Consider the following 16362-nt stretch of genomic DNA (forward strand, 5'->3'; position numbering starts at 1 on the left):
GAATGGCCACTTTGGACACTTCTATTTAACATATTATTGTTAGTCCTAGACACAGTAATTAGAAAAGAAAAAAGAAACAAAACACATCCATTTTGGAAGAGAAGTAAAATTTTCACTATTTGCAGATGACATGATACTTCATATAGACAACACTAAAGTATACAACCAAAAAACATAACTAATAAGTGAATTCAGAACTACTGTAAGATAAAAATACTAATATACAGAAATTTGTTTTTTCTATACACTAAAATTGAAATATCAGAAAAAAAACATTTAAAATTGCATCAAAAAGAATAAAATACCTAGGAATAAACTTAACCAAGGAGGTGAAAGACCTACACTCTGAAAATTATAACATATTGATGAAATTGAACATGACACAAAGAAATGGAAAGATACACAGTGCTCTTGGATCAGAAGAATTAACATTGCTAAGATGGCCATACTTTACAAAACTGTACAGATTTAATGCAATCCTTATCAAAATATCCATGACATTTTTTAATATAAATTTATTTATTTTAATTGGAGGTTAATTACTTGACAATATTGTATTGGTTTTGCCATACATCAACAAGAATCTGCCACAGGTATATACGTGTCCCCCATCCTGAACCCCCCTCCCTCTTCCCTCCCTGTACCATCCCTCTGGGTCATCCCAGTGCACCAGCCCCAAGCATCCAGTATCATGAATTGAACCTAGACTGGTAATTCGTTTCATATATGATATTATACATGTATGTTTAATGATGTTAAGCTTTTACAAATTTACCCTTATAGCTATTTTTAAAAATAAAATTGTTACAAAGCCTTTAGAAATACAAAATAACAGTTTTGTATTATAAATCTGAAAATTATTAGTATTATATCTACTTTTTAAAATCACTTATTTACAGATTTTTATTGAATACTTAACTGTGTTGCCAGGTACTGTCTTATGCAACTGGGATACAATTATGAGCAAAACAGGAAAAAAAAAAAAAAAAAACATGTCTCTTGAAATTTAAAGGGTAGTAAAGGATTCTGATAATAATCAAATAATTAAATAAGTATTAGATTACAGCTCCAATAAACTCTAGGGATAAATAGTACACAGGGCTTAGTGAATGTGTAATAGTAGAATGTCTAAATTATATGCAGAGTACATCATGAGAAACGCTGGACTGGAAGAAACACAAGCTGGATCAAGATTGCCAGGAGAAATATCAATAACCTCAGATATGCAGATGACACCACCCTTATGGCAAAAAGTGAAGAGGAACTAAAAAGCCTCTTGATGAAAGTAAAAGAGGAGAGTGAAAATGTTGGCTTAAAGCTCAACATTCAGAAAACGAAGATCATGGCATCCGGTCCCATCACTTCATGGGAAATAGATGGGGAAACAGGGGAAACAGTGTCAGACTTTATTTTTCTGGTCTCCAAAATCACTGCAGATGGTGACTGCAGCCCTGAAATTAAAAGACGCTTACTCCTTGGAAGAAAAGTTATGACCAACCTAGATAGTATATTCAAAAGCAGAGACATTACTTTGCTGACTAAAGTCCGTCTAGTCAAGGTTATGGTTTTTCCAGTGGTCACATATGGATGTGAGAGTTGGACTGTGAAGAAGGCTGAGCACCAAAGAACTGATGGTTTTGAACTGTGGTGTTAGAGCAGACTCTTGAGAGTCCCTTGGACTGCAAGAAGATCCAGCCAGTCCATTTTGAAGGAGATCAGCCCTGGGATTTCTTTGGAAGGAATGATGCTAAAGCTGAAACTCCTGTACTTTGGCCACCTCATGCGAAGAGTTGACTCATTGGAAAAGACTTTGATGCTGGGAGGGATTGGGGGCAAGAGGAGAAGGGGATGACAGAGGATGAGATGGCTGGGTGACATCACTGACTCTATGGACATGACTCTGAGTGAACTCCGGGAGTTGGTGATGGACAGGGAGGCCTGGTGTGCTGCGATTCATGAGGTCGCAAAGAGTTGGACATGACTGAGCGACTGAACTGAAGGAATCTCAATACAGTTTTGCATAGTGGCCACTCCAAATTACTTTTCCCACCAACGGTGCACAAGGATTCCCCATTCTTCACATCATAGCAACAGTTGTTATTTGCTGTCATTTTGGTAATAGCCATTCTGATAGGTGTGAGGTGATATCTAATTATGGCTTTGATTTGCAATTTCCTGATGATTAGTGATGATGAGTAGGTTTTCACATGTCTGTCAGTCATCTGTATGTCTTCCTTGGGAAAATATCTAATCAGGTCCTCTGCCCAGCTTTTAATTGTTTCCTTATTTTTACATGTTCAGTTATATGAGATCTTTGTATATGTTGAATATTAACCTCTTATGGGATATATTATTTGCAGATATATTTTTCCAATCAGTACATTTGCATTTCATTTTGTTGATAGTTCCTTTTTGTGTGTGTGTGCAAAAGCTTTTTAGCATGATGTAGTCTTATTTGTCTATTTTTCCTTTTGCTGCCTTTGCCTGAAGAGACATATCAAAAAAATATATTGCTAAGATTGATGTCAAAGATCATCTTGCCTATATAGTCTTCTAGGAGTTTTATTATTTCATGTCTCACATTTAAATTTTTAATATGTTTTGAGTTTACTTTTGCATATGGTTTAATAAAATAATCCAGTTTAATTCTTTTGTATGTAGCTGCTCAGTTTTCCTAAAACCATTTTTTGAAGAAAATGTCTTTTCCCTATTGTAGATTCTTGGCTCTATTGTTGTAAATTAATTAACCATATAAAAATGGTTTATTTCTGGGTTCTCTGTTCTATTCCATTGATTTATGTGCCTGTTTTTATTTATTTTATTTTTTACATATAAATTTATTTATTTTAATTGGAGGTTAATGTCTTTAGAATATTGTATTGGTTTTGCCATACATAAATATGAATCTGCCATGGGTGTACCATAGAGTTCTTGATTACTATAGTTTTGTAATATAATTTGAAATCAAGGAACAAGATACATCCAATTGTGTTTCTTCTTGAGATTGCTTTTGCTATTTCAGGTCTTTGGGTTACATACCGATTTTAGGATTATTTGCTTTTGCTTCAGTTCTGTGAAAAATGCCATTTATATTTTGAAAGAGAATATGTTGAATTTGTAGATTACCTTGGGTGTTACATTAAATCTGCAGATCTTTTCAAATTGAAGTATTGTTGATTTACAATATTAGTTTCTGTTGTACAGTATAGTGATTCATTATTTTTTTCAAGATTATACTGCATCATAGGTTTTTACAACATAATGGTTATAATTCCCTATGCTACACAATATATCTTTATTGCTTATCTATTATATTCAGAGCAGTTAATTCCATATCCCAGATTTGTACCTGTCATTTAGTAATCCTTCTCCCTCTTCCCTTAAGTAACGTCCCTTAAGTAAAATGAGTTTGTTTTCTATATCTGTGAATCTGTTCCTGTTTTGCATGTACATTAATTTGTATTTTTAGAGTCCATGAACAAGTGATATTATAAATTATTTTTCTTTTCTGTCTGACATTGCACTAAGCATAATATTCCTAAGGTTCATCCACGTTGCTGCAAATAGCAGGATTTTGTTATTTTTTTTAAAGCTGAGTAATAGCTTAAAGTTCAACATTCAGAAAACTAAGATAATGGCATCTGGTCCCAACACTTCATGGCAAGTAGATGGGGAAACAGTGGAAACAGTGTCAGACTTTATTTTGGGGGGCTCCAAGATCACTGCAGATGGTGATTGCAGCCATGAAATTAAAAGACACTTACTCCTTGGAAGGAAAGTTATGGCCAACCTAGATAGCATATTAAAATGCAGAGACATTACTTTGCCAACAAAGGTCTATCTAGTCAAGGCTATGGTTTTTCCAGTGGTCGTGTATGGATGTGAGAGTTGGACTGTGAAGAAAGCTGAGTGCCAAAGAATTGATGCTTTTGAACAGTGGTGTTGGAGAAGACTCTTGAAAGGCCCTTGGACTGCAAGGATATCCAACCAGTCCATTCTAAAGGAAATCAGTCCTGGGTGTTCATTGGAAGGACTGATGCTAAAGCTGAAACTCCAGTACTTTGGCCACCTCATGCGAAGAGTTGACTCATTGGAAAAGTCTCTGATGCTGGGAGGGATTGGAGGCATAAGGAGAAGGGGATGACAGAGGATGAGATGGCTGTATGGCATCTCCTACTTGATGGACATGAGTTTTAGTGAACTCTAGGTGTTGGTGATGGACAGGGAGGCCTGGCGTGCTGTGATTCATGGAGTTGTGAAGAGTCAGACACGACTGAGTGACTGAACTGAACTGAATAGTAGTACATTGTGTGTGTGTGTGTGTGTGTGTATATATATATATGCACCATATCTTCTTTATTCATTCTAGGTTACTTCTATATCTTGATTACTATAAATAGTATTGGAATTCTTCTATCTTTTAGAATTAATGTTTTACTTTCTTAAGATATATACTCTGGACTGGAATTTCTGAGTTGTTATGGTAATTTTAGTTTTTTGAGGAACCTCCATACTGTTTTTCATAGTGACTACACCAATTTACAATCCTACCAACAGTGTACTGGAATTCTCTTTTCTCCACATTATTGCTGATATTTATTAATTATAGACTTTTTGATGATAGCCATTCTGACAAATAGGAAGTTATATCTCATTGCTATTTTGATTTGCACTTCTCTGATTATTAGTTATGTTGAACACTTTTTTTCATGTGACTGTTGGCCACTTCTGTATCTTCTTAGGAAAAAAAAATTATTTAGGACTTGTTACCATTTTTAAATTTGTTTTTTTTTGTTTGTTTGTTTTTGTGATACTGAACTGTATGAGACATTTATAAATTTTGAATATTAGCCAATTATTGACCAAACCTTTTGCAAATATTTATTCAATTCAGTAATCTGTCTTTTTGTTTTGTTAATGGTTTCCTTTACTTTTTAGAAACATTTAAGTTTAATTAAGTCCTACTTGTTCATTTTTGCTTTTATATATATTATTTATTTTTTAATTTTTATTTTTACTTTATTTTGCTTTACAATACTGTACTGGTTTTGCCATACATTGACATGAATCCACCACGGGTGTACATGAGTTCCCAAACATGAACCGCCCTCCCACCTCTCACCCCATATCATGTCTCTGTATCATCCCCGTACACCAGCCCCAAGCATCCTGTATCCTGCATCAAACATAGACTGGCGATTTGTTTCTTACATGCTAGTTTACATGTTTCAATGCCATTCTCCCAAATCATCCCACCCTTTCCCTCTCCCACAGAGTCCAAAAGTCTGCTCTACACATCTGTGTCTCTTTTGTTGTCTCGCATACAGGGTCATCATTACCATCTTTCTAAATTTCATATATATGCGTTAGTATAATGTATTGGTGTTTTTCTTTCTGGCTTATTTCACTCTGTATAATAGGCTCCAGTTTCATCCACCTCATTGGAACTGATTCAAATGTATTCTTTTTAATGGCTGAGTAATACTCCATTGTGTATATATACCACAGCTTTCTTATCCATTCATCTGCTGATGGACATCTAGGTTGTTTCCATGTCCTGGCTATTATAAACAGTGCTGCGATGAACATTGGGGTGCATGTGTCTCTTTCAATTCTGGTTTCCTCAGTGTGTATGCCCAGCAGTGTGTCTTAGAAGTCAGATCAAAAAATTTGCTATCATTTATATGAAAGAGTGTTCTGCCTATGTTCTAGTCTAAGAGTTTCATATTTTCATGTCTTATTTTTACTTCTTTAATCCACTTTGAGTTCATTTTGAGCAGTGTAAGGAAGCGTTTTAATCTCATTCTTTTACAAGGTAACTTTGACTGAAACCACCTCAACATAGTAAAGGCCATATATGATAACCCTACAACAAACAGTTTTCTCAGAGGTGAAAAACTGAAGGCATTCCCCATAAGATCAGGAACAACACAAGGGTGTCCACTCTCACCACTATTATTCAAGATCATTTTGGAAGTTTTAGTCATAGCAATCAGAGAAGAAAAAGAAAAAAGGAATCCAGATATAAAAAGAAGAAGTAAAGCTCTCACTGTTTGCAGATGACATGATACTGTACACAGAAAACCCTAAAAAGTATAAGAAATTACTAGAGCTAATCAGTTAATTTAGCAAAGTTGTAGGGTACAAATTCAGTACAAAGAAATCACTTGCACTTCTATATACTAACAATGAAAAATCAGAAAGAAAAATTCAGAAAAAGAAAATCAGGAACAATCAATTCCATTCACCATTGCAACAAAAAGAATTAAATATCTAGGAATAAACTTGACTGTACATAGAAAATTATAAGACACCAATGAAAGAAATCAAAGATGAGATAAACAGATGGAGAAATATTCCATGTTCCTGGGTAGGAAGAATCAATATTGTGCAAGTGACTATACTACCAAATGTAATCTATAGATTCAATGTGATCCCTATCAAATTACCAGTGGCATTTTTCACAGAACTAGAACAAAACATTTCACAATTCAATATGGAAACACAAAAGACCTGAATAGCCAAAGCAGTCTTGAGAAAGAAGAATGGAGCTGGAGGAATTAACCTTCTTTACTTCAGATTATACTACAAAGCTAATCATCAAGACAGTATGGTGCTGGCACAGAAACAGAAATATACAGCAATGAAACAAGATAGAAAGTAAAGAAATAAACCCACGCACCTATGGGTACCTTATTTTTGACAAAAGAGTTAAGAATACATATGGGGCAAAGACAGCCTCTTCAATAAATGGTGCTGGGAAAACTGGACAGCTACATGAAAAAAAAATGAAATTAGAACACTTCTTAACAACACACACAAAGAGAAACTCAAAATGGATTAAAAACTTAAATGTAAAACTAGAAACTATAAAACTCTCAGAAGAAAACATAGGCAGAACACTCGATGACATGAATCAAAGCAATATCCTCTATGATCCACCTCCTAGAGTAACGGAAATAAAAACAAATGTAAACAAGAGAAACCTGGTTAAACTTAAAAAGCTTTTGCACAGCAAAGGAAACTCTAAGCAAGGTGAAAAGACAACCCTCATAATGGGAGAAAATAATAGCAAATGAAACAACTGACAAATGATTAATTTCCAAAATATACAAGAAGCTCATACAACTCAACTCCAGAAAAACAAACAACCCAATCAAAAAGTGGGAAAAAAACCTAAACAGACATTTCTCCAAAGAAGACATATGGATGACTAACAAACACATTAAAAGATGTTCAACATCACTCATTATTAGAGAACACAAATCAAAACCACAATGAGGTAACACCCCACTCCAGTCAAAATGGCCATCATCAAAATGTCTACAAAACATAAGTGCTGGAAATGGTGTGGAGAAAAGGGAACCCTCTTGCACCGTTGGTGGAAATGTAAATTGATACAGCCACTGTGGAAAATGGTGTGGAGATTCCTTAAGGAAACTAGGAATAAAACCACCACAAGACCCAACAATCCCACTCCTAGGCATATACCCTGAGGAAACCAAGGTTGAAAAAGAGACATGTATCCCATTGTTCACTGCAGCACTATTTACAATAGCTAGCATATGGAAGCAAGCTAGATGTCCATCAACAGATGAATGGATAAAGAAGTTGTATATATACACAATGGAATATTACTCAACCATAAAAAAGGAATAAATTTAAATCAGTTCTGATGACATGGATGAACCTAGAACCTATTATACAGAGTGAAGTGAGTCAGAAAGTCAAAGATAAATATTGTATTCTAATGCACATATATGGAATCTAGAAAAATTGTTCTGAAGAATTTATTTCCAGGGCTGCTGCTGCTAAGTTGTTTCAGTCATGTCCGACTCTGTGTGATCCCATAGACTGCAGCCCAAGAGGCTCCCCCATCCCTGCGATTCTCCAGGCAAGAACACTGGAGTGGGTTGCCATTTCCTTCTCCAATGCAGGAAAGGGAAAAGTGAAAGTGAAGTTGCTCGGTTGTGACCCCATGGACTGCAGCCCACCAGGCTCCTCTGTCCATGGGTATTTTCAGGGCAGCAATGGGGAAACAGACATAGTGAATAGGCTTACGGACATGGGGAGAGGGAAGAAGAGGATAAGATGTATGAAAAGAGTAACATGGGAACTTACATTACCATATGAAAAACAGATAGCCAACTGGAATTTTCTGTATGGGTCAGGAAATTCAAACAAGGGATTGGATGGGTTGGAAGATAGGAGGGAGGTTCAAAAGGAAGGGGATATATGTATACCTATGGCTGATTCATGTTGAGGCTTGACAGAAAACAACAAAATTCTATAAATCAATTATCCTTTAATAAAAGTAAATTTAAAAAAAAAATTTGAGAATTTAACCGAACAAAAGTATATTTGATTTGGGCAGTACCAAATAGGAAGTGTTTAGGAGTGCTCCTGGACAGAAACTCAAGGAGAGCCTTTTATAGAGAAAAAGTAGAAGTAAGGTAAGGAGATTGTTGTTTGGTTTTAGTTTAAAGCCTAATTGAATGTGTCTCTTAGTTTCAATTTTTAACTTACTGGCTTAGATTTTGGTTTGCTTACAGGCAAAAATAATTGTTTACAGGCTTAGATTTTGGTTTGCTTACTTACATACCCTGCCACAGCATCAGGGCCAGTCTAATGTACTCTTTGTTTATTAATCAAATATATGCAAATATGCTTAAGTATATATGCTAAATAAAATTTCATATTGCAGTTATACAGGGGTTTCTATTTCTACCAGCAATGTCATTTTTTTGCAACAGGTTTCTGAAAACTTGGATGTGAAAAAGAAAGATGAGATGACCCATAATAGCCTTTAGATGGAGCTGTTTCTCCTTAGAAATCACTGCAGAGACACATATTTTATTTGGCTGACCAAAAAAATAGCAATAACTTGAATTATGCTACAGTCCAATAATGGATTTTTAAAATATTAATTTTTAGCATGGCTAAAATAAAAAAAATAATAAAAACTCACCTCAAACGTGTTCAAGATCACATTGAACTCTAAAAAAAAAAAAAAATCTAAATTAAAACCAACTCACAGTGTTGCTTGGTACATACACAAGTCAATTTCAGTGCTGATATAATTATGAAGGCTTTATAAAGAGTAGAAAATGTTGTTAAACGGTTAATAAAGCTATATGCTTACATTTCATATTTTAAAGGAGTATTCAAGGGAATATGCCGTAATTTTAATCAGACAAATGCATAACCCTGAGTTATCATATTTTAAAGACAAAAGCATATATTTTGGCATAGCATGATCTCTGGCAAAGTGATTATTAGATAAAGCAGACAAAACTTGTAACTAAATCAGGAAGACAAATATTAGAAAATAATATGAGTTAGTATACTGTATTGGTGTTTTTCTTTCTGGCTTACTTCACTCTGTATAATCGGCTCCAGTTTCATCCATCTCATCAGAACTGATTCAAATGAATTCTTTTTAACCGCTGAGTAATACTCCATTGTGTATATGTACCACAGCTTTCTTATCCATTCATCTGCTGATGGACATCTAGGTTGTTTCCATGTCCTGGCTATTATAAACAGTGCTGCGATGAACATTGGGGTACATGTGTCTCTTTCAATTCTGGTTTCCTCGGTGTGTATGCCCAGAAGTGGGATTGCTGGAAGATGGCAATGACGACCCTGTATGCAAGACAGGGAAAGAGACACAGATGTGTATAACGGACTTTTGGACTCAGAGGGAGAGGGAGAGGGTGGGATGATTTGGGAGAATGACATTCTAACATGTATACTATCATGTGAATTGAATAGCCAGTCTATGTCTGACGCAGGATGCAGCATGCTTGGGGCTGGTGCATGGGGATGACCCAGAAAGATGTTATGGGGAGGGAGGTGGGAGGGGGGTTCATGTTTGGGAATGCATGTAAGAATTAAAGATTTTAAAATGTAAAAAATAAAAAACTAAAAAAATAAAATAAAATAAAATAAAATAAAAAAAAAAAGAAAGTGAAAAAAAAAAAAAAAAAAAAGTAGAAAAAAAAAAAAAAAAAAAAAAAAGAAAATAATATGAGCAAACTATGAGCAATAATCTAAATATTTCAAGGGTGATTTTATATAAATCACCTTGATACTTCTTAAAAAGATTGACATTATCTAAGAGGTTATATTGGGAATAATGTGAATATTTCTTTAGTTTATTCCCCACTGTATAGTGGACAAAGAAGGACCTTACCTACAATTTTGTGATCAGAAATATTGTTCTCAGAATGTTTTCCAACCAAAGCATGATAAAAATTCATTAAAGTATTCAAACTTTTTTTCCTTCCAAATTATAAAATGGACAATGTATGCATCACATACATACACAGGAAGTCAAGGAGAAAGTTCACTGAATAATTTTGAGAAATGTGATCTGACTGCTGTTTTAGAAGCATGCCTTGATGGCATTATATAGATTTATTTGACTGAGGAAATACTATAAACACAAGATTACTTAAGATAATCTTCTGTAGTCTTAAATGAATGGTTGTGAATATTCTCTTTAATGAATAGAGTGTAAATGAGAAAAAAGGAAACAGAGAGATAAGAGGTATTATTGAGGTAAGAATGGTTATGAATATATAGAGCTAGGAGGTGATCATCTGCAAATTTGTAATGAGAAAAAACAGATAATTTATTATTGAAGTTAGTAATGCATCAAAGAAAGAATACATTGCAGAAAAATAAATTTTGAGGAAAACAGTTTTATGTTAAAAACGTAAAGGACTGAAAACAGAATAAACAGTGTTGTGCTGCTTACTATAGACTTCTATCACAATTGAATAAAGATAAATATAACGAAATAAACTGGTTCTGAGGCACCCACAGTTCAGACAGTCAGTCAGTTCAGTTGCTCAGTCATGTCCGACTCTTTGTCTCCCCATGGACTGCAGCACCCCAGGCTTCCCTGTCCATCACCAACTACTGGAGCCTATGCAAACTCATGTCCATTGAGACGGTGATGCCAACCAACCATCTCATCCTCTGTCATCCCCTTCTCGTCCCACTTTTAATCTTTCCCAGTATCAGGATCTTTTTCAATGAGTCAGTTCTTCACATTAGGTGGCCAAAGTATTGGAGTTTCAGCTTCAGCATCAGTCCTTCCAATGAATATTCTGGACTGATTTCCTTTAGGATGGACTGGATGGATCTCCTTGCAGTCCAAGGGACTTTCGAGAGTCTTCACCAACACCACAGTTCAAAATCATCAATTCTTTGCTACTCAGCTTTCTTCATAGCCCAACTTTCACATCTGTACATGACCACTGGAAAAAACATAGCTTTGACTAGACGGATTTTTGTTGGTAAAGTAATGTCTCTGCTTTGCAATATGCTCTCTACGTTGGTCATAGCTTTTCTTAAAGGAGCAAGTGTCTTAATTTCACGGCTGCAGCCACCATCTGCAGTGACTTTGGAGCCCCAAAAAATAAAGTCTGTCACTTTTTCCATTCTTTCCCCATCTATTTTCCATGGAGTGATGGGATCAGATGTCATGATCTTAGTTTTCTGAGTGTTGAGTTTTAAGCCAACTATTCCACTCTCCTCTTTCAGTTTCATCAAGAGGCTCTTAAGTTCTTTGCTTTCTGTAATGAGGGTGGTGTCATCTGCATATCTGAGGTTATTGATATTTCTCCTGGTAATCTTGATTTCAGCATGTGCTTCATCCAGCCTGGCATTTCACATGATATACTCTGCATATAAATTAAATAAGCAGGGTGACAATATACAGCCTTGAAGTACTCCTTTCCTGATTTGGAACCAGTCTGTTGTTCCATGTCCAATTCTAACTGTTGCTTCTTGACCTGCATACAGATTTCTCAGGAGGTGGGTCAAGTGGTCTGGTATTTCCATCTCTTTAAGAATTTTCCACAGGTTTTTTTTTTGTTGTTGTTGTTGTTTGTTTTTTTGATCCACGCAGTCAAAGGCTTTGGGATAGTTAATAAAGTAAAAATACATGTATTTCTGGAACTCTCTTGGTTTTTCTGTGATCCATTGGATGTTGGTAATTTGATCTCTGGTTCCTCTGCCTTTTCTGAATCCAGCTTGAATATCTGGAAGTTCACGGTTCAAGTAATGTTGAAGCCTGGCTTGGAGAATTTTGAACATCAATTTGCTAGCGTGTGAGATGAGTATAACTGTATGGTAGTTTGAGCATTCTTTGGCATTGCCTCTCTTTGGGATTGAAATGAAAACTGACCTTTTCCAGTCCTGTGGCCACTGCTGAGTTTTCCAAATTTTCTGGCATATTGAGTGCAGTACGTTCACAGCAACATCTTTTAGGATTTGAAATAGCTCCACTGGAATTCCATCACTTTTACTAGCTTTGCTTATAGTGATGCTTCCTAAGGCCCCCTTCACTTCTCATTCCAGGGGTGCCTGGCAATAGGTGAGTGATCACACCATCATGGTTATCTGGGTCATGAAGATCTTTTTTTGTACACTTCTTCTCTGTATTCTTTCCACCTCTTCTTAATATTTTCTGTTTCTGTTATGACCATACCATTTCTGTCCTTTATTTTGCTCATTGTTGCATGAAATATTCCCTTGGTATCTCTAATTTTCTTGTAGAGATCTCTGGTCTTTCCCATTTTCTTCTTTTCCTCTATTTCTTTACAGTTATTATTGAGGAAGGCTTTCTTATTTCTCCTTGCTATTCTTTGGATTTCTACATTCAAATAGGTATATCTTTCCTTTTCTCCTTTGCCTTTTGCTTCTCTTCTTTTCACAGCTATTTGTAAGGCCTCCTCAGACAACCATTTTGCCTTTTTGCATTTCTTTTTCTTGGGGATGGTCTTGATCACTGCCTCCTGTACAATGTGATGAACCTCCATCTATAGTTCTTCAGGCACTCTGTCTATCAGATCTAATCCCTTGAATCTTCCACTGTATAATTGTAAGGGATTTGATTTAGGTCACACTTGAGTGGTCTAGTGGTTTTCTTTTCTTTCTTCAATTTAAGTCTGAATTTAACAATAAGCAGTTCATGATGTGAGCCACAGTCAGCTCCCAGTCTTGTTTTTGCTGACTGTATGGAGCTTCTCCATCTTTGGCTGCAAAGAATATAATCAATCTGATTTTGGTATTGACCATCTGGTGATGTCCATTTGTAGAGTCATGGGTTGTTGGGAGTGGGTGGTTGGTATGAACAGTGTGTTCTCTTGGAAAAACTTTATTAGCCTTTGATCTTCTTCGTTTTGTACTCCAAGGCCAAACTTGCCAGGTATCTCTTGACTTTCTACTTTTGCATTCCAGTCCCTTGTGAAGTAAAGGACATCTTTTTTTTGGTGCCAGTTCTAGAAGGTCTTGTAAGTCTTCATAGAACCGTTCAATTTCAGCTTCTTCGGCATTAGTGGTTGGGACATAGACTTGGATTACTGTCATATTGTTTGGTTTGCCTTGGAAATGAATAGAGATAATTTTGTCATTTTTGAGATTGCATCCAAGTACTGCATTTTGGACTCTTTCATTGACTATGAGGGCTATTCCATTTCTTCTAAGGGATTCTTGCCCACAGTAGTAGATATAATGGTCATCTGAATTAAATTCACCTATTCCAGCCCATTTTAGTTCACTGATTCCTAAAATGTTGATGTTCACTCTTGCCATCTCCTGCTTGATCACTTCCAATTGTCCTTGATTTATCAACCTAATATTCCAGGTTCCTATACAATATTGTTCTTTACAGTATCAGGCATTACTTCTGTCACCAGTCACATCCACAGCTGGCCGTTGTTTTCACTTTGGCTCTGTCTCTTCATTCTTTCTATATTTATTTCCCCACTATTTTCCAGTGGCATATTGGGCACATATTGACTTGCAGAATTGAAAATGCAAAAAGATATGACACTGAAAGAGGCACCCACAGTTCAAGTCAAACCCAGAAACATTTGAATTTAACTAGGAAAAGATTTCCTCTTCAAAGAAGACTCATCATTGTAACTAAAAGGAAATTACCATGCTTCACATAACCAGCCTACCGTTTCCATGCTTATCATATCTCTTTAGCAACCTGTCTTCATATATAACACATGTATGATGGTAAAATCAGCTGATTCTAATGGATTTTGAACTTTCTATAATGATTTCTCATTTTAAAACTCTCAGTTTTACTTTTTCTTTCTAAATGTGTTTTTAAAATATGTTGATTCATTCAGCCCTGAATGAAGATATTTTTGTTATTAATATGCCAATTAAAACACATTTATATGGTGATAATCATATATTATTAAATACTACTTCATAATAATATCTGTTTTATTTTTAAAATACCAACTCACTTTTCTACTGAATTTATTTTTTCAAAATATATGCATTCTATCATACAGATTTCAGTCTACAGTCATGTGATATTAAATTATCCTTTTAATGGGTATAATAAAAATCAGTGATCTGTATATTATATCTACATCTTGTCAATTGTGACAATTTAGTATAATGTTGACTCATTGGAAAAGACTCTGATGCTGGGAGGGGTTGGGGCAGGAGGAGAAGGGGACGACCGAGGATGAGATGGCTGAATAGCATCACCGACTCGATGGACATGAGTTTGAGTGAACTCCGGGAGTGACTGATGGACAGGGAGGCCTGGCGTGCTGTGATTCATGGGGTCACAAAGAGTCGGACACGACTGAGCGACTGAACTGAACTGTGAGGATATTACAATGTGATAACAGTCATATGAAGAACTGTGTGTAAATTACCCTGCTTCTCTAAGAGATTTCTGAATATATATGTTAAAATGTGGAATAGAGCCAATGAGAAATAAGGCGCTTTGTCATTCTTATCTAGGGCAGTCTCAAAATCACCCATCACCAAACTCAAAGCAGTTTAGGCTGAAGACTGCAGTAAAAACTGCATTCTATTTACTTTAAGTATAAATCAAAATCTTGGACTTTTTCTATCTTCTAGTGAGCCATATTATGCAGGAACACAAAATAATGGTGAGCAAACTTAAGCAGGAAGAAAGAGAGGGAGAGAGGCAGGAGACTGATTACAGATTTCTCTTGACAGAAAGCCCTGCCTGGGTTTGTTTCAACACAATGCCTCTGCCCATTTGTAAGCATATTCTAATAATGCAGTCAAACATCTAACTTTTCCTCTTATGGAGAATCAGATTTGTGTTTTACTCTCAGAAAACGTTTGCAAAAATACAATCAGAGCCTCTGTGTTTTTGAATGAATATTAGCAACTGTCATCAAATGTTTTTGTATTATCTAAATAAAGCAGAAAACGTAAAGCTGCCTGAGCAGTTTCAGAATAAGTTTGGGAGATGAAAGATGAGAAAGGAATAGTTAATGTGTAATAGGGCCTGTTATTTGGTAAAAGAAATGGTAACCAATTACTAATTACCAAAAATAATTCAATTTAAATTATAAATTATTTTCAGAAAAATATGGTTTGTACATGTCAAGAAATCACAATCGAATTTTTATAGTAACAAAACTAAAATAAAATTAATGCTTTGTGAAAAGAAAACTAAAAAAAAATTTGATGTTAGCATAAGGATACTCATTTCTAAAAGTTACTTGGATTTGTTATTTTTATTTTAGTAAAAACCTCTTTTCTTTCATTTTGGTTAGAAGAAATAAAAATTATAAGTGATCTGAGCATATACCTACTTCAGATTTCATAGGTGGTGGATTATTCAGCACTTTTAATATTTATGATTCTTCCTTTGTATGAGAATTAGGTTTGTCACTGTTGCAGAAAATAATTTCTTTTCATTTCAATGAAAAAAGCACCTACCATTAGATGCTGAGATCTAAGATGAAAAATAAAAATATGTATATGTGTATATATATGTATATACAAATTGAAGAATACACACACACACACATCTATATAGCTCAGTTGGTAAAGTTCTGCCTTCAGTGCAGGAGATCCCGGTTAGATTCCTGGGTCAGGAAGATCCACTGAAGAAGGAATATGCTAAGTTGGTAAAGAATCCGCCTGTCAGAATGGCTGCTATCTAAAAGTCTACAAGCAATAAATGCTGGGGAGGGTGTGGAGAAAAAGGAACCCTCTTACACTCTTGGTGGGAATGCAAACTAGTACAGCCGCTATGGAGAAAAGTGTGGAGATTCCTTAAAAAACTGGAAATAGAACTGCCATATGACCCAGCAATCCCACTGCTGGGCATACATACCGAGGGAAACAGAATTGAAAGAGACACGTGTACCCCAATGTTCATCGCAGCACTGTTTATAATAGCCAGGACATGGAAGCAACCTAGATGTCCATCAGCAGATGAATGGATAAGAAAGCTGTGGTACATACACACAATGGAGTGTTACTCAGCCATTAAAAATAATAAATTTGAATCAGTACTAATGAGGTCATGAACCTGGAGCCGATTATACA

Source organism: Ovis canadensis, chromosome X (assembly GCF_042477335.2).
Source record: "Ovis canadensis isolate MfBH-ARS-UI-01 breed Bighorn chromosome X, ARS-UI_OviCan_v2, whole genome shotgun sequence".
Classification (NCBI taxonomy): domain Eukaryota; kingdom Metazoa; phylum Chordata; class Mammalia; order Artiodactyla; family Bovidae; genus Ovis; species Ovis canadensis.